At 51.1% G+C, this 25008-nt stretch overlaps 1 protein-coding gene across 1 annotated transcript in view; it reads left to right on the top strand.

Annotated features, from left to right (window-relative positions):
* Positions 1–25008, top strand: part of RBFOX3 (RNA binding fox-1 homolog 3) — a 551245-nt gene that overhangs the window by 129036 nt on the left and 397201 nt on the right. Inside the window, exon 2 of the mRNA XM_049860619.1 lies at positions 13777–13924. The gene's annotated coding sequence lies outside the window, so the exon portion shown is untranslated. The remainder of the gene's footprint in view (positions 1–13776; positions 13925–25008) is intronic.

Genomic DNA, 25008 nt, shown 5'->3' with positions numbered 1-25008 from the left:
TCTGGGTAGATTCAAACTGCCAACCTTTTGGTTAGTAGCCGAGTGCTTAACCGCTTGTGCCACCCAGGCCATCATATATTTATCGCTTCCATGGACCAATCATTAAACTAAGCATGTGTATAAAACCAAAAAACCAAACCCATTATACCCCCCCCAAACCCCAAACCTGCTGCTGTCAAGTCAGTTCCAACTCTTAGTGACCCTATAGGAGAGAGTAGAACTGCCTCATAGGTTTCCAAGGCTGTAATCTTTATAGAGGCAGACTGCCACGTTTTTCTCGCTCAGAGTGGCTGGTGGTTTCAAACTGCCTATCTTGTTGTTAGCAGCCGAGTGGTTAACCACTGTGCCATATATATATATATATATATACATATATATTCCCATTGCTGTGGGGACACTTCTGTCTCATACCCACCCTCTAGGACAAGGCAGAACTGCCCCTTAGGGTTCCCAAGGCTGTCATCTTTATAGAAGCAGGCTGCCACATTTTTCTCCCCAGGAGCAGCAGGTGGGTTCGAATCACCCATCTTTTGGTTAGCCACTGGGTGTTTAACCACTGCACCACAAGGGCTCCTTAGCGTGTACATAAAATGAAAAACCAAACCCATTGCCGTTGAGTTCATTCCGACTATAGGACATAGTAGAACTGCCCCATGGTGTTTCCAAGGAGTGGCTGGTAAATTCAAACTGCCGACCTTTTGGTTAACAGTCTGAGCTTTTAACCGCTGTGCCATTAAGCATGTGTATACATGGTCTTATTCCTTCTAGTAACCCAAGAAGAGGGTTATTTTACCCCACTTTATAGAGGCAAACTGAGGTTGCAAAGGGTTAAGTGACTCACCCAAGGCTAGCGGCAGGGGAGCCAGAATCTCAACTCTGGTTGATCAGGACTCTCTGCCTGGAGCTCACCCCCTCCGGTTTTTGTGGCTCTCCTCTCCCAGCCCTGGCCCTGCTCTGGGCCTTCTCCTCATGGTCAGGGTCACTGGGGGAGGGGAGGGGCTGGGGGAGCCCACATCTCCAGTGACCTTGGCCTCTTTCTGGCATGTATCCCTAGCCTGGCAGGTTGCGCTGCCCCCGGGGAGGTCGTCCTTGCCTCCTGTTCTGGAACCCGAGCCAAACCTCACCTGCTGGGTTGGAGGAATGCTGCCCCAAGGGGCTCAGAAGGAAAATGGGGCTCTAGGGAGGTGGGTATGGTGAAAGAAAGAAGACAGGGTTGTATTCTTTCACCATACCTATTCAATCTGTATGCTGAGCAAATAATCTGAGAAGTTGGACTATATGAAGAAGAACGGGGCATCAGGATTGGAGGAAGACTCATTAACAACCTGCGTTATGTAGATGACACAACCTTGCTTGCTGAAAGTGAAGAGGACTTGAAGCACTTACTAATGAAGATCAAAGACCATAGCCTTCAGTATGGATTACACCTCAACATAAAACAAAAATCCTCACAAATGGACTAATGAGCAACATCATGATAAACGGAGAAAAGATTGAAGTTGTCAAGGATTTCATTTTACTTGGATCCACAATCAACAGCCATGGAAGCAGCAGTCAAGAAATCAAAAGACGCGTTGCATTGGGTAAATCTGCTGCAAAGGACCTCTCCAAAGTGTTGAAAAGCAAAGATGTCACCCTGAAGACTAAGATGCACCTGGTCCAAGCCATGGCATTTTCACTCGCATCATATGCATGTGAAAGCTGGACAATGAATAAGGAAGACCGAAGAAGAATTGATGCCTTTGAATTGTGGTGTTGGCGAAGAATATTGAATATACCATGGACTGCCAAAAGAATGAACAAATCTGTCTTGAAAGAAGTACAACCAGAATGCTCCTTAGAAGCAAGGATGGCGAGACTGCGTCTTACATACTTTGGACATGTTGTCAGGAGGGATTAGTCCCTGGAGAAGGACATCATGCTTGGCAGAGTACAGGGTCAGCGGAAAAGAGGAAGACCCTCAACGAGGTGGATTGACACAGTGGCTGCAACAGTGGGCTCAAGCGTAACAACGATGGTAAGGATGGCGCAGGACCGGGCAGTGTTTCGTTCTGTTGTGCATAGGGTCGCTATGAGTCGGAACTGACTCGAAGGCACCTAACAACAACAACAACAACAGGGAGGTGGGTGTCATGCAGGATCCCTTTGGCAAGCATGAGGAAGGCCTCAGGGTCTCCGAGTCACCCTGGGCTCCTGCAGAAAGGCCCCTCACTGGTGGGTCTTTATCTGTGTTTCACACCCAAAATCCAGGGCTGGAGCGGCAGAGAAGAGCCCCTCGTCAAGGCAGCCAAGCAGGAGGGGGGTGGCTTGGGCAGCACTCACCTCCCCCTCTGCCCCTCCGTCTCCCCCTTTCCGCTCTCTCAGCATCTGCAGCTGTTTCGCCCTGACCCCCTGGACTCTCCAGAGCGTCTGCTTCACATCTGCCGTCTCCACATCTGCCGTCTCCACAGAGGCCCGCCCACTGAGGACCAGGGGAAAGAGAGGGCCTCCGAGTCCTGCAGCCACCCGTCTCAACCTGGGGAGGTCTGGGGCAGACTCCAGGTGTTTGCTTGGTAGCTGCGGTGGTGGCTGTGCACCTCCTGGACTATACCATGGGCTATACCATGGCTTTGGAGACCCCCCTCTCCAGACAGTCACACCTCTTCTGGAAACCGAAACCAAGAAGGAACCTCTGCCCCGGCTCACCGGCCTCTATGACCCTGAAGCGCACCCGCTCCAGTCTGCCCTCCCTGCGTCCTCAGGGCTGGGTCCCAGGACCCACCTGTCCTCCGGCAGCAGGCCCTCAGGTGTTCTGGGGAGAGACCCCAGGAGCCTTTCTGCTTGTTTGTCCCATTCCTCTCCACATCCCCAAAGTTCAGAATCCTGTGAAGGTCGTGGTCCCCTCCATTTGTGACATAAAGCCAGTCTCAGCAAACGCCGGCTATTCAACATCAAAATCCTGTTACCAACTGCCATGCTTCCATGGCGAAGACACAGGCAGCGGGGAGATAAGTGAGAAAGAGCTTCTGAGCAAGGGCAGGGTGGCCGCGCTGTCCACAGGCCCAGGCTGGTGGGGCCCTCCAGCACCCTGCCCCGCACTGGTGCCCGCCTCCTGCCCCTCCCTGACAGCCTGCACCCTGTCCCCACCTCCAGGCATCCCCCTATCCTGTGCCCCTCCTCCACCTCCCTGCACCCCAGTCCATGCCTCCAGGCATCCCTGCACCCCTCCCAGGCCTCCGTCTCTTGCCTCCTGCCCCTCCCCCACAGCCTGCACCCTGTCCATGCCTCCAGGCATCCCCACACCTTGAGCCCTTCCCTCACCCTCCAGCGCCCCAGTCCCCCGCCTCCAGGCGTTCCTGTACCCCTTTCAACCGCCTATGCCCCTTCCCCACCTTCCTGCACCCCAATTCTTGTACCCCAGCCCTGTCCCCTGGGCCTCTCCCATCCTCTTCATCCCCACTTCCTGCACCCCTGCCCTCTGATGCCCACCTTCTCCCAGCGACTTCTCCCTCCCTTCTTGTGTCCCTCCCCACTGGAGTGCACGGCCAGGCACCCCAACATCCCTCCCATCCTGCCCCTGCACTGAGGCTTCTCCACAGCCTCACAGCTCTGGAGAACCAACTGGAAATTCCCACCCCTCACCTCTCACCCCATCCCAGCTCCAGGGTAACTGAATCTCCTTGTCCTGTATGTGCACCTGAGTGTGCGACCTTGTCCAGCCTGCAGACATGCCCTGCGGGGGTCCCTGTTGGAGGAGTTGGAGGAGGTGGAGCCTTGACTCCCATCCGGGCATGGAGGGGTAGGGAGTGTGATGGCAGAGACGATCAGGTCAGCCATGGGGAAAGTGCAGCGCCCGAATCCCAGACCAAGTCTGTTCTGTGGACAGAGCTATGGACGCACGGCCAGAAAGACTGCCAGACAGATGCTAGCAAGCGGCAAGTGGGGAGAACCTGGCCCCTGAGGAGAAGTCCCGCCTTGCTAGACCTCTGCAGCATCTGATGCCCTCCTTCTGGAAACTTGCTCATCTTCTGTGGTGTTACTCAGTCTTACTTCTTTCTCTTTGGGGCTCCTCCTTGGTCCTCTTCACAGGCCTTTCTCCCCCTACCTGCTAACTCTTGGCGTGTCCTCGGCTCCCTCCTTACTCTGTTCTTGGCTCTCATGCCATCTTCTCACCTGGTGTTCTTATCCATGCCTGTTACTTCAGCCACCACTTATACTTTTTATAAGTATACTTATCTATTGCTTATCTATTAATTATCTATTGCTGTATAATTGTTGTTGTTAGGTGCCGTTGAGGCAGTTTTGACTCATAGTGACCCCATGTGACAGGTAGAACTGCCCCATAGGGTTTCCTAGGCTGTAATCTTTGAGGAAGCAGATTGCCAGGTTTTTCTCCACAGAGCAGATAGTGGGTTCAAACTACCAGCCTTTTGTTCAGTTAGCAGGCAAGCACTTCACTTTTGTGCCACCAGGGCTCCTTTGCTGTGTAATAGATTACCCCAAAACTTAGTGGCTTAAAATAACAATCACTTATTAGCTCACAGATTTGTTCATTCTTCTGGCAGACCATGCTATATTGGTATTCTTTGCTAACACTGTAATTCAAATGCATCAGTTCTTCTTTGGTCTTCCTTATTCATTGCCCAGCTTTCACACGCATACGAGACGCTTGAAAATACCATGGCTTGGGTCAGGTGCGCCGTAGTCCTTGAAGTAACATCTTTGCTTTTTAACACTTTAAAGAGGTCTTTTGCAGCAGATTTGTCCAATGCGATTCATTGTTCGATTTCTTTATTGCTGCTTCCATGGGCATTGATTGTAGATCCGAATAAAATGAAATCCTTAATGACTTCAATCTTTGTTTATCATGATGTTGTTTATTGGTCCAGTTATGAGGATTTTTGCTGAAGAACAAACAAATCTGTCTTAAAAGAAGTACAACCAGAATGTTCAAGGAAGGATGTCAAAACTTAGTCTCACATACTTTGGATATGTTATCAAGAGGGACCAGTCCCTGGAGAAGGGCATCATGCTTGGTAAAGTAGAAGGTCAGAGAAAAAGGGGAGAACCCTTTGAGAGATGGATTGACACAATGGCTGCAACAATGGGCTCAAAAATTTTGAGAATGATGCAGGACCTGGCAGTGTTTCGTTCTGTTGTACGTAGGGTCTCTATGAGTTGGAACCAACTCAATGGCATCTAACAACAATGTTAGTTCACAATTTCTGTGGGTCAGGAGTCTGGAAATGGCTTAGCAGTGTGTCTGTGGCTCACGGTGTCCCATGAGGTGGCAGTGAGTATGTCACCTGGGCTGTAGTCATCTAAAGGCTCAATCGATGCTGGAGGAGCCATTTCCGAGATCGCTCACCACATGACTGTTGGTGGGAGGCCTCAGCTCCTTGTATGTGGGCCTCTCCATAGGGCTTCTTGAGTGTCCTCACAACATGGCGGCTGGCCTCCACCAGTGTGGGAGAGGAAAATGGAAACCTCAATCTTTTATGACATAATCTTGGAAATGACATACCATCGCTTCTGCTGTATTCAAGCAGTCACACAGACAACTCTGTACAATGTGGAGGGGACTCCACAGGGTGTGAGTACCAGGAGGTGGGAATCCTTGGGGCCATCTTGGGGGCAGTCCGTCACAACCCCAAAGCAGACAAAATTCTCTCCTAAGGCTTGGATCCTAGCATCCACCCACCTGCTAAACATCCCCTCCTGGATGTGTGGGAAGCTCCTTAAACTCAACATGACCAAATCTGGACTCCCACATAAATTACATATGTAATTTTTAATATTATACAAAGATGTAAAGAATAAGGGAGTGCACTACATAAGAGAATAAAATAAACTACATCCCTGACCCAGATGAAGCCCTCATTGTAACCCTCCCTGTTATGGTGTTAGGCAAGCAACGCTGGTGGCACAGTGGTTAAGTGCTCAGCTGCCAACCAAAAGGTTGATTGTCCATCTCTCCCTCTAAACTGCAAGCTCCCTGGGGACAAGTCCATGTCGTGTTCACTCCTGCATCCCTAGCATCCAACACTGGAGGGGCTCAGTGGGTGTTCACCGCAGGAATGGCACCTTCTGCAATGGTAGAGTACAGAAACTAGGTGACCTGGTGTTCCCCAACTGTCTAAAGTACCTAGTCTACCATTCCAGGGTCTCGGGTCCTTGACTCCCAGGTGTAAGAAACTGGCTGACTTGGTGAGAGGAGGGAGGAAAAATGGGCAGGAAAGTCTGGAAATGCTAGAAACCCAAGTAGCCTAGCAAGTCAACCATAGCTGGGCTGGAATTTTTCTTGTATTTTTGGGAACATTTATGGTTTGGGGCCTGGAGTTCCTCCGCCACTGGTCCCAGCCTCGTGGCCAGGGGTTCTGGGTCCCCTGCCCAAGCCTGCTGTCACTAGGGTCAGACAGCCTCCAGCTTTTTCTTGAGAAACTGCTTTCCCCAACCTTGGGGAAAATTGCTTCCCAAATTACACCCTCCACAGCCGCGAGGACACATAAATTGCACAAGGCCCTTCCCATTCTCTTTGGAGACGTTGAATAATGTAACATTTCAACAATACCAAAAGGTACACTGTATTATTAAAACACACTGGCATGAAAAAAAAGAAGCAGCACAGCTACAGTACAGTTGTCACCGACTCCCACTAGATGCCAGGATAATAAAACCCAAATTATTTTTTGCCGGAGACAGGATTCATAAGGCACGAGGGAGTCAGGGAGGAAGCTGGCTGCAGAAGCTGGTTTAGAAACGGAGGGGTGGGGGGGGGAGGGGGAAGAGGTTCTTTCCTTCAGAATGTTGTATGTTTCCGACAATCTTTACTAAGAAGAAGCACGACATGTTGTTTTGCTCTTGGTCAAAGAAATAGCGAGTTTTGCTTTCTGTGAGTCCCATTTTGAACTCTGACTTTGGTTATAAGCTTATGTTTTGGGGGGAGCAGGGATGGCCGAGAAATCTGGGTGAAGGGAAATTGGAGAGAATGAAGCACGTGCTTCTAGAAGGTGAGACCGTAGGGACTGATGAGAGGAAAATGGCAGAAGGGACGTTGGGACATAGGAAAAAATGAAGGTACCAAGGCCTTACTGAACTGTGAGTGGGCAAGTTAACAAGGGTCACAGACAGGAAGCATCAGTGCAGTCAGCCGGAGCTGTTGCGCTGGTGCATCGATTCTGACTCCTGGCAAATCCACGGGGCAGAGTAGAGCTGCCCCGTCGGGGTTTCTAGGCTCTCATCTTTATGGGCGCAAATCACCAGGTCTTTCTTCGGAGGTGTTGCTGGGTGGATTTGAACTCCCAACCTTTTGGTTGGCAGCTGAGCACTTAACCATTGTGCCACCAGGGCTCCGTAGTAGGAGAAGTAGTTCCATTTAATTTGGATAGTTTTAAAAAGGAAGACTAAATCCTTGCTGTCATTGAGTTTTTTTTTTTTTTACTGTCTACCAGGTATAAGGCATAAGGAAACCCTGGTGGAGTTGTGGTTAAAAGCTACGGCTGCTAACCAAAAGGTCCACAGTTTAAATCCACCAGGTGCTCCTTGGAAACTATATGGGGCAGTTCTACTCTGTCCTATAGGGTCACTATGAGTCGGAATCGACTCGTAGTTTTTGGGTTGGTACCAGGCATAATGGGAAGGCTAGAAAGTTTCTCTCTCTGCCAAGAAATGAGCCAGCCAGGTGCGGCTTGGGGAGAAAGACCCAATTCTAAGACGTGCAAGTTGAGTCCCCTGACACTTTGGAGCTGCTTCTCCTGAGTCTGTCCGGGAAGCCATAAGAGCGCAGGCACTTCCCTGCAGACAGTAGCTTCTCCATTTAAAAACAAAACACAACAGAACCCAGAAACTAGATTTTTGAAGATTTCAAGTCCTTTGGAAAGACCTTCCCAGTGTAACAACGGAGAGAGCCCTGTCCTCTGGAGCCCCCTGCTCCATCCTGCCCTGTCTCCTTAGGCTCCTCAGCGTGGCACATCTGACATTTCACAAAGTGGCCTTTAGTGCTAGCAGCACTGAGGGAGACTCCAGCACTGATTTAGTGCAAAGCCCCTTCACATACGTTACCTCTGTGCTTCCGACGGGCGGCAGGCCAGGCGATGTTCCAGGTCCAGGCAGGGACTGGGCTGCTATTGCCCTCCACTTGCATTCAGCACATTGCAGTGCTTCACGTGAGCAGACGAGGGACATCAGCTTCCTGTCCCAGGCTGTACAGCCTGTAAGTGGAACCCAGGCTGTGAGTCCAGCTCCAGGCTCTTCCTCCCACACTGCATTGCCCCAGAGTCTCCAAGGAATGGCAGCCAGCTTGTCACAGAGACTTGAGTAGGGTGTGCCCTGTTCCCATGTTTCCGGCTGATCAGTAGCCTGGAATTCAAGTCTGCAGTTGCAGGGCTTCATCTGCCCAGAGAAGGACACTTTTCCAGGCCCCACAAAGGTGCCTCCTGTGCTGGCAGCAGCCCCAGGTGGGTGGAAGTAAGATGTTGTTGTTACGCACCCTCCAGTCGATTTAGATTCATAGCAACCCCAAGTGACAGAATGGTACTGCTCCATAGGGTTTTCTTGGCTGTCATCGTTATGGGAGCGGATCGCTAGGTCTTTCTCCTGTGGAGCTGCTGGGTGGGTTCGAACCCCCAACCTTTAGGTTAGCAGCTGAGTACTTAACCTTTGAGCCCCTAGGGCTATATCTGCTCCTTTTTGTAGCCCCATCTTGCTCAGGTAACTTAACTCATAAAGGAGTATTGATGTCCCCAGTCTGTCCTTGGGTCCTGAAGTCCAAGTTTTCTTTACACTTTTCCCCAAATGTTCTCTTTGGAGATTTGGGAAAAATCCAGAATATAGGCTTTGCTGCAGGGCCTCTCTGTGCACGAGAATCTGTGAGTGTCAGGGGTCAGGACGCCTGGGTTCTCCGGCAGACCTACGTGGTTTGCTTCTCCATGTAGAATGTGAATGTCATTCTTTCTCACCCCCACCTCTGACCCTTCGCCAGGTGATCTTGGGGAATCAGAGGCCATCCAGTTGATAGACACAAATTAATGGCAAATGCCTGTTAATTCAACTCTTGGATTTCAGGTCAGTGAGGAATTTTAACCCAAAATGGCATTCAGCAACATATTGCTCACCCCCACTCGGCTACCTTCTGTTCCTTGTCATCATTCATTTGACAGGTATCTGCTGAGTGCCTGCTGTGTGCCAGCGCTGGGGTGGGTGCTGGGGGGCACAATGGGAGCAAAGACCAGCAGGGTCCACCCTCTTCAGATATTGCTTAGTCTCTATTTCACCATCATCATCATCTGGCCATGCTCCCCGCCTCCACCACCTTGGCCCATTCTTCTGCTAGCGGGTTCCCACCCAGCACTTCTGACCCCTCTAGTCTCGGTAGCATCTTGGCTGCCCCACCATCGGAGCGAGGGGCTGAATACTGAGGGAGTAGGGAGAGGGGACGGGGAAGAGTTGTGGCCAAGAGAAAATCTTCTGGCCTTACTGACCCCAGAGTGTGTCCCTGAGTTAGTACAGCAGTGTGTGTGGGTGAGGGCAGGATGGAGACCTGAGATCCCCAACTTTCCCTCCAGGCAGGCCATGGAGATGTTTTCCTGCTTGAAGGTCAGCAGTTGGGTGCTTCCTGATTGTCTTCCATACTGGGCTGTGTGCTTGCCAAGGCTGGCACCGCGGGTGCCTGGCATCAAGCTTGGCACACAGTGGGTGGGGCACAATAAATGTGGTTCTGGGAAGGAGGAAGCAGCTCCCCCTTCTCCGCCAGATCCTTTTGCCCTCCACAATTCCCCCAAGGGTAGGGCGATGGCAGGCTTGACCTTGAGCCTTGGGCCCTTTGGCCCTGGGCAGGTTGGGCAGGTTTGAGGCCTGCAATGCTGGGGCATGTGCCCCTGTGCTTGAGTCCAGGTCTCCCCATGTCGGCTCTGCCTCTGTCGCGTCAGGTCGCTGTGGTCCGAGTTCACCTGCGGGCCTGTAGCCCCGCGAACCTTCTTCGGCTCTTTCTTTCCCTCACTGCGGAGCCAGCCTTGGGGGCCTTGAGGGAGATTCCATGAGGACATACTTGCTTGGTCCCGTGCCCCCATCCTCCATTCTGTGGGCGACAGTAGGGGCCCTCCCCTAGCAGCTCCGAGGCGAGCCCTGCAGTCCCCGACACCCGCTGGCGACAGGGGGTGCAGCGGCACACAGGCAGGGGCGCAGGCCTCAGGGCCTGTGTCTGCACCGTGGTGATGGATGGCGTTTCATCCTGCAGAGGAAGGGCAGCAGTGCTGTTACAACCGGGGACAAGCTGTTAAATTATCCACCATGCAGCTCCGCTCCAGGAAAACAAAACAAAGCCAAAACAAAGCCGGGCGCGATGGGGCGTGGGGCCGGGGCTGTGCACATCTGCCGGGAGGGGAGCAAGCGCAGGGTCTCCGCTCTGCTGTGGCACCCGCGCTTGGCCTGGGATCCGGTAGCAGGGGTCACCCCGAGGACTTCCCGCCGGGGAGTTGAGGCCTGGCTCCTGGCGGGGCGGCTGCGCCAGCATGAGTCAGGGCTGTTCGCTTGGGGTGGGGCGCAGAGCTAGGAAGGGGCCTCACCCCACCCCGGGCCTTATTTTTTAGGAGAGTGGCCGCAGGCCTGGCTGCGCATCATCTGTTAAAATGAGTAACATCTCTGGGCCAGCTTGTCTAGCGACGCCAGAGGTGCGGTGTAGAGAGAGGGTGGAGAGGTACCCACCCGCAGCTCAGCAGTAGGTGCAGGGATGTGGAGGTATTTACCCACGGATTTGGGATAACAGCTCACACACTTACTTTCCCCTAATGGCCTCCTGGAGCCCAGGGCCCTACCGCTGTCTTGACCACCCAGCACCCTGCTGCCGGCACTTCGTGGTCACAGAAGCAGGTCCTAGGGGGCCACCAAAAGGGTGAACCATGACCAGATCGGTCCTGCTGTTTAGGGTGTGGGTGGGCTCTCTTAAGTAGTTGGACTTTGGGAAAACCGGTTTTGTTTTTTTTTTTTAAAGCCTTCTTGTTGGATTTTTGGGGATGAGCCGTTCTGCTGAGGGTGGACACAGCCCAGCCACTCCCTCGACAACCCGATCTTACAACTCTAACCCAAAAGTCTTCCAACCACCTCTAAACAAGCTTTGTATCCTATCTGCCTGATAGCACACATTCTATTTGGGTTGGAATAAATTAAGTAAAGAAAAACTTCCAAAACCCAGGTGCTTACTAAACCTGTTGCCATCCAGTTGATTCCGACTCATGGTAGTCCCGCGTGGTACAGAGTAGAACTGCTCCGTGGGGTTTTCTTGGCCGTGGTCTTTATGGAAGCAGATAGCCAGGCCTTTCTTTTGTGGTGCTGCTGGATGGTTCAAACCACCAATCTTTAGGTTAGTAGCTGAGAGCAAACCTTTTGCACCACCCGAAGTCCTGCTAAAAACAAACAAGAAACAAAAACAACAACAAAGAAACCTAACCTCAAACCCGTTGCCATCGAATCAATTCCAGCTCATAGTGACCCCATAGGGCAGAGCAAAACTGCCCACAGGGTTTCCAAGGCTGTAATCTTTACAAAAGCTGACTGTCATTTTTCTCCCATGGAGCAGCTGGTGGGTTCGAACTGCCGACCTGTCAGTTAGCGGCCAAGTGCTTAACCACATCACCACCAGGGCTCCTTAGGGACCTACTACCCCCTAAAAAAAAACCCAACCAGCCACAACCAATAGAACAAAAAAAAAAAAAAAAAACTAATCTCCCTTCGGTTTCCTAGTGTTTCCATTCTAGGGGGTGATACACCAGTAAAGCCAGTTGTTGTCACTTTGCACAACTCATGGCAACCCCACCTGTGTCGGAGTAGAACTGTGCTCCATGGGGTTCTCAGTGTCTGATTTTTGGGAAGTAGATCTCCAGGACTTTCTTTCGAGGCCCCACTGGCTGGACCTTCGGTTAGCAGCTGAGTGAGTTCACTGTTTCCACCACCCAGAGACTCCAGGGAGTGACAGTGGAATGATATTCCAAGCCAATCCAGAAGTAGTAACCGGGGGCGAGTAGAAGTGAAGGCTCATTCCTTCATTCATTCACTCAACAAATACTGAGTGAGCGTCAACTAGGTACCAGGCATGTCTGGCACTGGGCAGAGAGCATTGAATAAAACCTCCAAGCGCCTGCCTTCCTGGAGCTTTTGTTCAGTGGGGACAAGTCAAGGCAACAGGAAATGAGTAAATATATAGGATTCCAGATGCAGTAAGGAAACAAGTGAATAGATAGGGTACCAGATGCCGTAAGTGGGCCTCAGGGCCCTGGTGCTGCTGTAATAGAAATACCACACGTGGGCGGCTTTAAAGCATAGAGATTGATTTTCTCACAGTCCCGGAGACTCAAAGTCTGAATCCAAGTCTCAGGCTTGTCAATGGCCCCAAGTGTTTCTTGGATGCCTGGAGTCCCTCGGATTCCCAACGACCCTCACATAGCATCTGTCTCCCCTTGTGTGAGTCTCTGTGTCTAATCTGCTCTTTCTGTGGCTCAGAAGTGATTAGATTTAGAACCCACTCTACCTGGGTATGATCTAGTTTTCCTAACAAAGAAAACCCTATTTCCAAATGGGATTCCGTCCACAGGTATAGGGTTAGGATTCCAACACAATTTAACCTGAAACAAGGGGCACAAGTTCATTGGGGAACAGGAGTAGGGAGGTTATTTGTTTGTCTGTTTGTTTCTGGTTGGCTCATTGGAGAGGAACCCTAACAACAGGGTCCCTGGGGGGTGAGGTGGGGGGGCAGCCAAGGAGTCATGTAGGGAAGTGAAAAGGTAGGTGGGGGAGGTGTGCTTACATATGGGGGGGACAGCCAGAAGTCATTGGGGCTGCAGGGGAGAGGGGGTGGTGTAGGGGGAGGGGCACCTGGCACGGCAGGAGGCCAGCTATGCAGGGTCCTGTAGGGAGGGGAGGACTTACCATGGAGCTGAGAACACTCGGGCCCCATGCGGAACCCTGCATCCAAGTTCTGTTTCTGCATCTTGTACTGTTTCCTTGGAGAGCTCCCACATTGTGTAAGAGCCAGACTCCCCACACGGATCTCACCGTGGCTTGTAGGCCATTGTAGCCACTGTGGATGTTTTCTTCGAGTGAAATAGGGTGTCACTGGAAGGTTTTGAGCGGGAGTGTGACATTGTCTGACATCCACTGATGAATCTCTTACAAAGAGAGACAGGGGTTTGTGGCAGACCTGGTGCCATGGGTCCCGGAGTCTGAACCATGGGAGGCGGGAAGTGAGAGCAGAAGGGGTGTGAGAGGAAGGGGTGGGACTAGCGGGGGGTGGGTGGGAAGATCATTGGGGTTGGGGTGCCGGAGGAAGTGGGCTGGCTAGAGAGGTGCAGAGAGGGCGTGGCACCCACTGGTGCCTCCGGTAGCACTGGCCTTCGGAGGCTATTTGCAGGGCGTCCCTGATGATCTGTTCTCCACCAGAAAAACCCACCTGCTGTCCAGTTGACCCTGACTCATTGGGACCCCATTCTCGAAGGAGAACTGTGCTCCATAGGATTTTCATTGGCTTATTTTTTGGAAGTATATCACCAGGCCTTTCTTCTGAGGTGCCTCTAGGTGGACTTGAACCTCCAACCTTTTGGTTAGCAGCTGAGTATGTTAACCAATTCCTTTTATTCCCCTTTAGCATTAAAAAAGAGTCCTCTTTAGAGCGTTGCTGGTCCCTGATGGCAGCCAGGTGGCTTTGAAACTTCCCGTCTTCTCTTTTTTATTAATACCTATGTTTGTTTTATATCAAAAGGAGAATTTTTGCTTCAAAGGCATTTTTTTCTTCCTTCTCTTTTTCTTCAGGTTGAAAATCGGTTTCTGAGAACCTGATAGATTCTCTGCTGGTACTTGCTCTCCCCCAGCAGCCCTCCGCTACCCCAAGGAAGTTCCAGAAAGAACCCCAGTGGGGGCCCCCAGCTGTGGCAGAGCGGACCTCGCCCACCACTACCAGGTAGGCTGCCTCGCCGGCCACCAAGCCTGTCCTGAGGGCAGCATTTGTGATGGGAAACCATGTTGGTGTGGAGGTTTAATTTTGCAGAAGGGTGTCTTCCTTGCCTTGGTTTGCAGATTGTTGAGTCTTTTTTTGGCTCCAGGGAGTAGGAGGCGGGGATTGGTGAGTCCCCAGGGGTGCGGCATGTGGAGCTTTCCAAGGGGCAGCTGCTTTCTGGGCCCTTAAGCCATCAGGCTGGCTGCAGGGGCATTGGCCCCAGGGAAGGAGGGTACACTGAGTGTGGGGCACACTATCCGGGCCGCTGTGAGCATGGGGATGTCTGGAGGCTGAGGGTGGGGTCTGACCTCCCCGCACAGAAGGCCCAGCGGCCCAGCCATGCCTGCAAATGTCTTCATTTGGCTAGAGAGGGGACCGAATGAAGTTCAGTCCCACCTTCCTCCCTGCTGATAAACAACACAAAGCTGGTATCTTAGGGGGGGTGGGTCAGTGTCATCTCTGAGACAAGGTACAAAAGACTCAGACCTTGGACATGGGGCAGCCATGCTTGTTTGATAGCCCTGTTCTAGGCTGCAGATATGGCGCCAAGGAGAATTCTGGGCAAAAGAGGCCAGGATACAGGTTGGCCTCTCTGATACCCTAAAGAGACTCTCTGCACAGGGTTGGTGCTTCTCCATGGCTGCTCCGCTGACTTCTTATGGTGGAAGTGGTTTCTCCTACTTTGGGACGCTTAGGGGCTCACTCCCTGCAATGCTGGTTTCTCCTGCTTTGAGGTGCTGTGGGTCTCACTGCTTGCAATGATGCTTTCTCCTGCTTCGGGGCGCTGTGGGGCTCGCTCCCTGCGGTGAGCTCATCTGCTGACGGACCCACATGTGTTCATTCAGCCATGTTTGAGGGCCTCTGAGGGGCTGAGCCCTGGTTGGGTGCTGGACAAAGAGTTGAGGCCAAGCCAAGTCCCGGCCATTGTGGTGTTGGTCTTGTAGTAGGGCACGGAGAATAAACGGGTGCACATTTAAAGCAATGCCCAGGAGTGATACAGAGATGAAGAATAATGACGCAGGCTCAGACAACAGAGAATGGTGGGGCTGCTCTTTATGCAGGCGTCCTGGGCAGGCCAGGGTGCTGACGCCGTGAACAGAGAAGAAGAAGCAAGGGAGTCTGACGGGACAGCCTTCTGGGCAGAGGGAACGGCCTGTGCAAAGGCCCTATGGCAGGAGTGTGGGCGTGAGGGGGACGTGGCCAGAAGGCTGGTATGCAGGTGAGTGGCTAAGCTGGGGGTAGGCGGAAGGTGTCCAGGGAACAGATTCACAGGCCTTTGGACCTGGGTAGGGTTCCTGGAACCGCTGACCTTTCAGAGGGGGCCATAAATTAGCTCCCACATTAAAGCTCATCCCTTCAAACGCGGGTTCGGCTGAGATTTTACCGTACAGTGAATTCTGTGTGCTTATTAACAGCACTGCTGCAGAACGAGGCTGGTCTGTTGTGTGGTTGATCCTGGGGTGGATGGGTCCTTCAGGTCTGTGGGCTGGGGGGGACTGTGAATGGCACACAGCCATGTCATGGGCGTCACCTGCTCTTCCAACCCAACCGCCCTCTCCTCGCCTCCACTCCACTCTCACCAGACTGGGATGGCTGGGATTCTCCCAGGGTGCTGAGCATCAGGTCGCTCAGATGAGACAGGACCTGCTGGCTGTCCCTCCTCCAGATATGTCCAGGTTCTAGAGAGCACCTTTGTTCAAGGAGTGAACAAAGCCTCTGTCCTGAGTTCTGGCCCCTCGGAGGATGCTGCAGGGGAGCAGGAGAATGAGCACCCTGGGGGACTTCTCTTATGCCCAAGAAGAAGGGCTGTGGGCTGGGCCAGAGGCGCTTCCATAAGCTGCTGTGAAATGGCCATTTAGGGGACCACCATACTACCGAAGGTGGGGCTGGGTGCTTGTGTCGGGCAGTGTAAGTGTGTAACAGGAGTGCAGCTTGCACACTTCCATCTTGCTGTCCCCCTACCCCGCATGAGAACCATCCATCCTCCGGCCCCCACCCCATGGTGGTCTCCATGAGTGGCAACATGCAACTTCCCATAAATCATCCCCAAATGAGCATGCTTCCTGCGCCCATCCATCACTCCCGTCTCTCCCGTTTCTTCTCGGCTTGTTTTTAAAAGCTGTTAAACTGGAATCCATCATGGGGAGCAGCCGAGCCAAAGCCCAGGCTGCCTGCCTCAGCAATATTAACACACAGTGCTTTCCTGAGCATAGAGGTAAACGTCTCCCCAGTGGAGGGAGAGGGAGACCGTGGATTTATCTAGTTATACCAGAAGCTAATGGGATGTCTCTGTGACACTTGCAGTTAATACATTCCTGCCATGCATGGGGAATCCTGGCCGCCCCCAGGTGGAACAGACAGTGCCCATCTAAATGTGCTGGTACATCTTCCTTCTTCTAGGGCCATCTTATCCTCACCTTGTATCTGATATTCTAACTGTAAGACCTCTGCTTGTGCCAGCCGTTTGGAAGCGTGGGTCGTTCCAGAATTCCCGGGGTTCCCCTTCTAGTGCTAGGTGTTTCTGGAAAAGAAGCTTCAGAAAGAATGCCGAGCTCAGCCTCTTTAATCGCTCCTTCTGGACTTATACCCTTAGAGCAAAGTCTGGGGTTGGGCCCATGGGGAAGGGGGACCGGAGCGCATGGCCAGGAGCCCCTCTGCTGCTTCAGGGCCCATGGGGAAAGGGGACCAGAGTGCAGGGCCAGGAGCCCCTCTGCTGCTTTGGGGCCCATGGAGAAGGGGGACCAGGGCGCTAGGCCAGGGGCCCCTTTGCTGCTTCAGCGCCGTCTCTTCCTCCTTCTCTCCTCTCCTCTTCTTTCTCCTTTTTCTCCTCCTCCTTCCTCTCTTTTCTCTCTCCTCCTTCCTGTTTTCTCTTTTCTCCTTCTCCTTGTTCCCCTTCCCCCTCCTCTTCCTCCTCTTTCTCTGCCCCCTTTTTCTCCTCCCTCCGTCCCTCCCTCCCTGCCTCCCTCCCTTCCTCCCTCTGTCTCTCCCCTTCCCTTCTCTCCCCCATTCCCTTTGATATATTTTGTGTACCTTAAACCCTTCTATAAGGAGTCCTGGTGGTGCAACGGTCATGTGTTGAGTTGCTAGCCGAAATATCAGTGGTTCGAGCCCACCAGTAGCTCTGTGGAAGAAAGACCTGGTGATCTGCTGCCATAAGGATTATAGCCTAGGAAACCCTATGGGGCAGTTCTCCTCTGTCCTACAGGGTTGCAATGAGTCGGAATCGACTTCACCACACATAACAAGCCCTTCCTTGCTTTTTCTTCCAACTGTGCCCAGCTCTGATAGCCTGCCTCTGTGCCTGGCCTCTACTTCTCTTGGTCCTTTCTCTGCAGCTCTGGTATGTTGGCGATCACCCTGTGCCACCTGCAGGGCTTGGGTGGAGGGCGAGATATCAGTGATGCCCTCTCCCCTATCCTTCCCCTTCCAGATGCCAAGAAGTCCAAGAGTGCCAGGAAGGCCTGGACTCAGACTCGCTATGGCTGGGATCTTCCAGGCTCTCTGTAACATTGACCTAATTGACTTGCGCTGGGTTTGCCTCCAAGAACTCCTCTGTCTGTCTGCAGACAGATGTTGCAAGCCCCCGTGGCATTTGTGACATTTTGTCCCACCTGCTTTTGGCTTTTCCTTTCTGTTTCCTTGGCCCATATTTCTTGGTTGAAGGATGGAAGTGCTTGTTGGCAGAGGTTGAGCGTTTCTAAAGAATCGGACAACGGGCCGGTATTTTTTCTTGGTGACTTCTGTGTGTCTGAGAGTGAGCAGCAGGGAGAGGTCACAAGGCTCTGTGAGCGTGTCCCCCAGGCTGTGGCTTCACCCCGAGCAGTCCCATTAGAGCCCCTTAGTCACTCAGTGTGCTAAAGTATTAGGGACAATTAGGGAGAGAAGAGTTTCCAGATGTAGCCGGCACTGGAGCTGGGAGGGGGAGGCTCTGCTGGCTGCTCCCCAGATGGAAATGTCTGAGAGGAGTTTGGCAGGATCAGCGTCCGGTCGGGCCACGTCCCCAGGGCATCACAGCCTCCAGGGCCCAGGCATTGGGTGCTGCGCCCGGGGTGGTGAGCCTGGTAAGGGGGGCTCACAATTCAGATCCCCCAAGGCTACTGGGAGGAGGGATCCCAGGCACTGTGATCTCTCACGCCCCCCAACTATTCTCATCTCATTGAGTTACACCCCCCTCCCGGCCATTGACTTCCCCCAGACACTGAGGTGCTCAAGAGAAGAACCATTGCTCGGCTACTTGGAAGACAATGATAATAGGAAAGTACCTAGGGGCCAACAAGGGAACATTGTTGGTTCAGTGGTAGAACTCTCGCCGCCCATGCGGGAGACCCCGGTTCAGTTCCTGGCTGATGTACCTCGTGCACAGCCACCATCTGTCAGTGGAGGCTTGCATCTTATTAGATGCCAAACAGGTTTCAGGGGAGCTTTCAGACTAAGACAGACTAGGAAGTAGGGCCTGGTGATCTACTTCTGAAGATCAGCCGGTGAAAACCCTGTGGATGACAACAGTCCAATCTGCAACCCATCATGGGGATGGTGCGGGACGGGCTGGCATTTCACTCCCTTGTGCATGCGGTCTCTGTCAGTTGGGGGTGGACTTGATGGTAGCCAACAACGTAGTTCAATCAGTAATAACGAAGGCTGGAATGCTGCATGTTGGGGAAGTAGACTTCCTGCAAAACCCAAGACCCAAGGTTGTAAAGGCCTCCATAAACCGAGAGGAGGTGTTGGCTGCCTGAGATGCCTTCTTGTGTCTTCTTGTGTCCCCAGTTGGCTCTTCTCCCCACCCACCTCCCACCATCCCACGGTGGGGCTCAGTCTCAGGAGCAAGCTAAGAATGAAAAAGCTAGACCCGAAATCTGCACCTAAAAATAGACAATTCGCGCAGTATGTCCCCAGCACACACTTGTGTCACCGGGAGGGAGAAGCCCAAGTCTCTGTTCTTGCCGTGGCGGGTGAGGTAGGGGTTGAAGGTGCCAGGCTGGAGGGAGGGTGGACCAGCCAGGGTCTCTCTGGAGGGCTGTAGGGGCCAGGTGAGATGGATTAGAAAAAAAGTGGGAGCCAGGCCCCAGAGGGCAAGGGAGAAGGAGACCTTTGGGGGAAAGTAAGTAAGATTTAGGTTTGTGGTTGGGCAAACGTGAGAGGTGGAAGGCAGAAAGGTGGAGGAGTTCTCTGTAGGTGAAAGAGGCCGTCGGCATTGAGGAGGAAGGAAGCCCAGGCCATGCACGATTCAGGAGGGGAGAATCCATGACCAGAGGTGACCCGCGGAAAAAAACCCAGTTGCTGTTGAGTTGATTCCAACTCGTGGCAATGCCATGTGTTACAGAGTAGGAACCATGTTCCACAGGGCTTTCTTGGCTGTAATCTTATGGAGGCAGATTGCCAGGTCTTTCTTCCGCAGCACTGCTGGATGGGTTTGAACTGCTAACCTTTAGGTCAGCAGCTGAGTGCAAACTGTTGTGTGCACCACCTGGAGACTCCCGATGCTTTGTATCACAAAGGAACAAAGGGCACCAGGAGACAAGGAGGATTAAGGCAGGAACAGGGCCTGGCACAAACCGCCCTGACGTTGAGTGATACAAAGTGAGATGTGGGTAACATGGCCTGGGGAAACTTGGTTCTCACGCTTCTTAATGTGTACCTGCCCTGTAAGACTGTGAGCCATTTGATGGTCGGGGCCACGTCTTCAGGGTGAGCAGGTAAATAAAGGATTGTCACCATCAAGAGTAGAACGTCCGTCTGTGGAGGGAAAGGAGAGCATCACGTGGAAACGTGTGTGCACGCGTGATCCAAAGTGGTCCGGCCGTCACTTAGCTGTTACGCGCGGAGCTTTTTCCTTAAAGGATGCAGCGGGCAGAGAAACACGAGCCAGTTCTAAGGGGTTTGGACAAACCCATTCATTCTTGGTTCAACATGGGTGGTTATCAGGGGCTGCCAGGGCCATGAGCTGACTCACGGGAGGTTGACACTGTCTTTGCTGGTCTCACTCTCAGAGGGGCCCCGGGCCCCGAGCCCCTGGGTCTGATTCAGCACACCTTGCCTTGTTCTTCTACCCCGACGCACGCCTTCGTCAGATGGTGCCTGCCAGAGAGCCCCGCTTAAAGGGTGAGGGGGCCAGCAAGGATTGTTATGGATCAGGAGAAAATTTTTTTTAATCTGATTTGCAAGGATAATTAAATATTCCTAGGCCTGGTGCTTTCAAAGACATCTATGATCCGTGGGGGCAAGGCCAGAAAAGGAGTGTCAATAAATGCCTGAGGAATAAAAATTAACTTAGAAGTTGAAGTCTTGACAAACCTAGCTTTAGTGTTGCCGGTGTGTGTGTGTGAGATGCCTAGTGTGTGTATTAGTGTGTGTGTTTGTGTGTGCCTGTGTCTGTGTGTGTGTCTGTATGTGTGAGAGACTGTCTCTCTGTGTGCCTGTGTGTACGTGTGTGTATGTGTATGCGTGCATGCGTGCCTGTGTGCCTGTGTGTATCTGTATTGTGAGAGTGTGTGCAGCATGTATGTCTCTGTGTGTGTGTATATGTATATGTGTGTGCCTGTGTGCCTGTGTGCATCTGTATTGTGAGAGTGCATGCGTGTGTGCACATGTGAGCATGTGTATTTATGTGTGTGCATGTGTCCATGTGAGAGTGTGTGTATTTGTGTGTCTACATGTGCACACATGCATGTGTGTGTGTATGTGTGTGCAAGATGAGAACACACAGGGGTGGGACGGAATCGTCGTCCTCCTTTACGCCAGGGTGGCAGGGGAGATGGTGGGTGAACAGATGGTGTTTCCGAGTGACCTTGCATTGCTGAGGGACACTGAGCAATGGCTGGAGCTGCAAGAAGCTCCCAGGGCGTGGCCACCTGCAGCCACTGTGGGTGGGAATAAGGATGTCCACATTCTGGAAGGAGCTGGCAGCAATCTAAAGAAAACCCCAAGCTCAACAAAGATCAAAAAAAACACGAGGAAAGCAACTCCATGTGGCAGGCATCTGCATGCCTGCAGCCCCAACACAGCAGCGATGGCGTGGAAATCCCTCACGCTGATACCCTGGGGTGACTTACCTGTGCCGGTTACCTTACAGGGGTCCTATTCTCTACTTACCTGTCCCATCCCCATTAGTCCTCACAACAGCTTGGTGAGCTGGGGTCCATGAGAACACTGAGCCCCAGTTAAATTACTAGCCCAGGGCTGTCCAGAATTCAGACTCATGGTTGCTGTCTTAGCAACCCAGGCTCAGAATACGTGTCACGTGAAATTCAGATCAGAGCTACTCAAAGTGTGGTCCGTGGGCCCGTGCCTTCTGTGAACTACTGCTGCTGCTGGTCCCCCCGAGGGTCAGAGAAGCTGAGAGGAAGCATTTGGAGCCCTTGGTAGCGATTCAAAAGAGTAATTTTATGTCTGTTGAATCTAATAGGAAGAAATTGGGCTTTGAGTTTTTAAGTCTTTGTTTTTTATTCCGTTTTCTAGTAATTCGCCTTTATAGCTCTTTTCCACCCATTGTGTTGTGTAGCCACCGCCTTTTTCTGTTTCCAGATTTTTCCATCCCCCTTAACAGAAGCTCAGCGGCCCCCAAGAAATGACTTCCTCCCCCCCCCAAGCCCCTGGGAGCCCCTAGTAGACTTTGGTCTCTGTTTGTGTGCCTGTTCTAGATAGTTCCTATAAATGGGATCATGTAATACTTGTCCTTTTGTGTCTGGCTTATTTTGCTCTGCAGCACGGGTTCAAGGTTCATCCGTGTCATAGCTAGCATGTGTCAGGACTTCCGTGCTCTTTACAGCTGGGCTGAGCAATACTCCACTGGGTGGGTGAACCACATCTTGTTTATCCGTTCAGCTGTCGATGGACATTTAGGTTAGAGTTTTTCTTTTTTCAAACAAAAGCATAGGCATGTTGTGCGTTGGAAACGAAGGACTCTGACATTCACCCCAGATAATTTGACAAGGGCTGGTATAGAGGATGTCCAAGTCATAGCACGAAGCTGGTGACATTTAAATAAGCTCTTGAGTTGCCCAACTACCAAGGAGAAATTCTTTTTTTTTTTTTTAATTGTGCTTTAAGTGAAAGTTTACAGTTCAAGTTAGTTTCTCATACACAAATTTATGCACACATTGTTATGCGACCCTAGTTGCTCTCCCTGTAATGTGACAACACACTCCTCTCTTCCACCCCGGATTTCCTGTGTCCATTCAACCAGCTCTTGTCCCTTTCTGCCTTCTCATCTAGCCTCCAGACAGGAGCTGCCCATTTGGTCTCATGTATCTACCTGAGCTGAGAAGCACACTCTTCATGAGTATCATTTTATGTCTTATAGTCCAGTCTGATCTTTGTCTGAAGAGTTGGCTTTAGGAATGGTTTTAGTTTTGGGCTAATGAAGAGTCCAGGGGCCATGTCCTCTGGGGTCCCTTCAGGTTATTCAGATCACTAAGTCTGGTCTTTTTACTAGAATTTGAGTTTTGCACCCCACTTTTCTCCCACTCCATCAGGGACTGTCTGTTGTGTTCTCTGTCAGGGTGGCCATTAGTGGTAGCTGGGCACCATCTAGTTCTTCTGGTGTCAGGCTGATAGAGTCTCTGGTTTATGTGGCCCTTTCTATCTCTTGGGCTCGTATTTTCCTGTGTCTTTGGCATTCTTCATTCTCCTTCGCCCCAGGTGGCTTGGGACCAGTTGATGCATCTGACATGGCCCCTTGCTAGCTTTTAAGACCCCAGATGCCACTCACCATAGTGGGATGCAGAACGTTTTCTTAATAAACTTTGTTATGCCATTTGACCTAGATGTCCCGTGAAACCATGGTCCCCAGACCCCAGCCCCTGCTATTCTGTCCCTCAAAGCGTTTGGTTGTGTTTAGGAAACTTCTTAGGTTTTAGTTTAATCCAGTTGTGCTGACTTCCCCTGTATTATGTGTTGTCCTTCCTTTTACCTAAGAATAATTCCTATTTACTATCTAGTCAGCGAATACCCCTCTCCGTTCTTCCCCTCGTAACCATCAAAGAATGTTTTCTTCTGTGTTTAAACCTTTTCTTGAGTTCTTATAATAGTGGTCTCGTACAATATTTGTCCTTTTGCGACTGACTAATTTCACATTTCACTCAGCATAACACCTCCCAGATTCATCCATTATGAGATGTTTCGAGGATTTATTGTTGTTCTTTATCGTTGTGTAGTATTCCCTTATGTGAATATACCATAATTTATTTGTCCATTTATCTGTCGATGGGCACCTAGGTTGTTTCCATCTTTTTCTGCTGTGAACAGTGCTGCAATGAACATGGGTGTGCATATATCTGTTCGTATAAGGGCTCTTATTTCTCTAGGATATATTCCAAGGAGTGGGATTGCTGGATCATATGGTACTTCTATTTCTAGCTTTTTAAGGAAATGCCAATCGATTTCCAAAGTGGTCGTACCATTTTACATTCCCACCAGCAGTGTATAAGTGTTCCAGTCTCTCTCCAACCTCTCCAACATTTATTAATTTGTTTTTTGGATTAATGCTAGCCTTGTTGGGGTGAGATGGTATCTCACTGTAGTTTTGATTTGCATTTTTCTAATGGATAATGGGAAACCCTGGTGGCATAGTGGTTAAGAACTATGGCTGCTAACCAGAAGGTCGGCAGTTCAAATCTACCATGAGTTCCTTGGAAACCATATGAGGCAGTTCTACTCTGTCTATAGGGTCGCTATGAGTCAGAATCGACTCAACATCAACGGGTTTGGTTTTGGTTTGATGGCTAATGATCCTGAGCATTTCCTCATGTATCTGTTAGCTGCCTGAATATCTTCTTTGGTGAAGTGCCTGTTCATATCCTTTTTCCATTTTTTAATTGGGTTATTTCTCTTTTTGTGGTTGAGGTTTTGCAGTATCTTGTAGAGTTTAGAGATTAGACCCTGATCAGATTTGTCATAGCCAAAATTTTTTTCCCAGTCTATAATTTGTCTTTTAATTCTTTTGATCAAGTCTTTTGATGAGCATAAGTGTTTGGTTTTTAGGAGTTCCCAGTTATCTAGTTTCTCTTCTGGTGTTTGTGCATTGTTAGTTACGGATTGTATTCTGTTTATGCCCTGTATTACGGCTCCTAGTGTTGTCCCTATTTTTTCTTCCATGATCTTTATTGCTATAGATTTTATATTTAGGTATTTGATCCAATTTGAGTTAGTTTTTGTGCATGGTGTGAGGTATGGGTCTTGTTTCATTTTTTTGTACATGGATATTCAGTTAGGCCAGCACCATTTGTTAAAGAGACTGTCTTTTCCCCATTTAATGGACTTTGGGCCTTTGTTAAATATCAGCTGCTCAGAGGTGGGTGAATTTACGTCTGGATTCTCAATTCTGTTCCTTTGGTCTGTGTATCTGTTGTTGTACCAGTACTAGGCTGTTTTGACTACCGTGGCAGTAATATAGGTTCTAAAATCAGGCAGTGTGAGGCCTCTCACTTTGTTCTTCTTCTTCAGTAATGCTTTACTTATCTGGGGCCTCTTCCCTTTCCATATGAAGTTGGTGATTTGTTTCCCCATCCAGGGAGAGATTCTTGATGACATCCTATTGGGATGGAAGATGCCAGCACTGGGGAAAGCTGGGTGAAGGGCCTGTGGGAATTCTCTGTACTATTTTTGCAACTTCTTGTGAGTCTTAAATTATTTAAAAATAAAAAGGTGGTTTTAAAGGGTCGTCCTCCACCCCACCACCCCAAATAAGATCAGATCTTGGCCATTGTGGTTAAACTTGGATGGGCCCCAGCAGGCATGCCCATTGTTCTGGGTCAGGGAATGGCTCCCCAGGGAGGGATGCCCAGTTGGCAAGGCTCAGTCCCCTGCCTGCTTTCTCTCCTGCAATCCTCAGCATGTGCAGAGGGCAGCTCCAGAGTGAGGCCGGCAGCAGGATGGCTCTTCTCCATTGTGTGCCGTTGGAATTTCCTCATTGGTCTCTGTCTCCTCTCCCCCGTCTGCTTTCCGCTCTTGGGTCCCTTAAGGGCCCAGGCTTCTGTTGCTTCTATGTTTCTCCCACAGCTGTGTGCGTGGTGGTGGTGGTGGTGGTTGTGAGCTGCCTTTGAGTCCGC

Source organism: Elephas maximus, chromosome 19, assembly GCF_024166365.1.
Source record: "Elephas maximus indicus isolate mEleMax1 chromosome 19, mEleMax1 primary haplotype, whole genome shotgun sequence".
NCBI lineage: Eukaryota > Metazoa > Chordata > Mammalia > Proboscidea > Elephantidae > Elephas > Elephas maximus.
The sequence above is the reverse complement of the archived record's forward strand: the minus strand, read 5'-3'. Positions and strand labels throughout refer to the sequence as shown.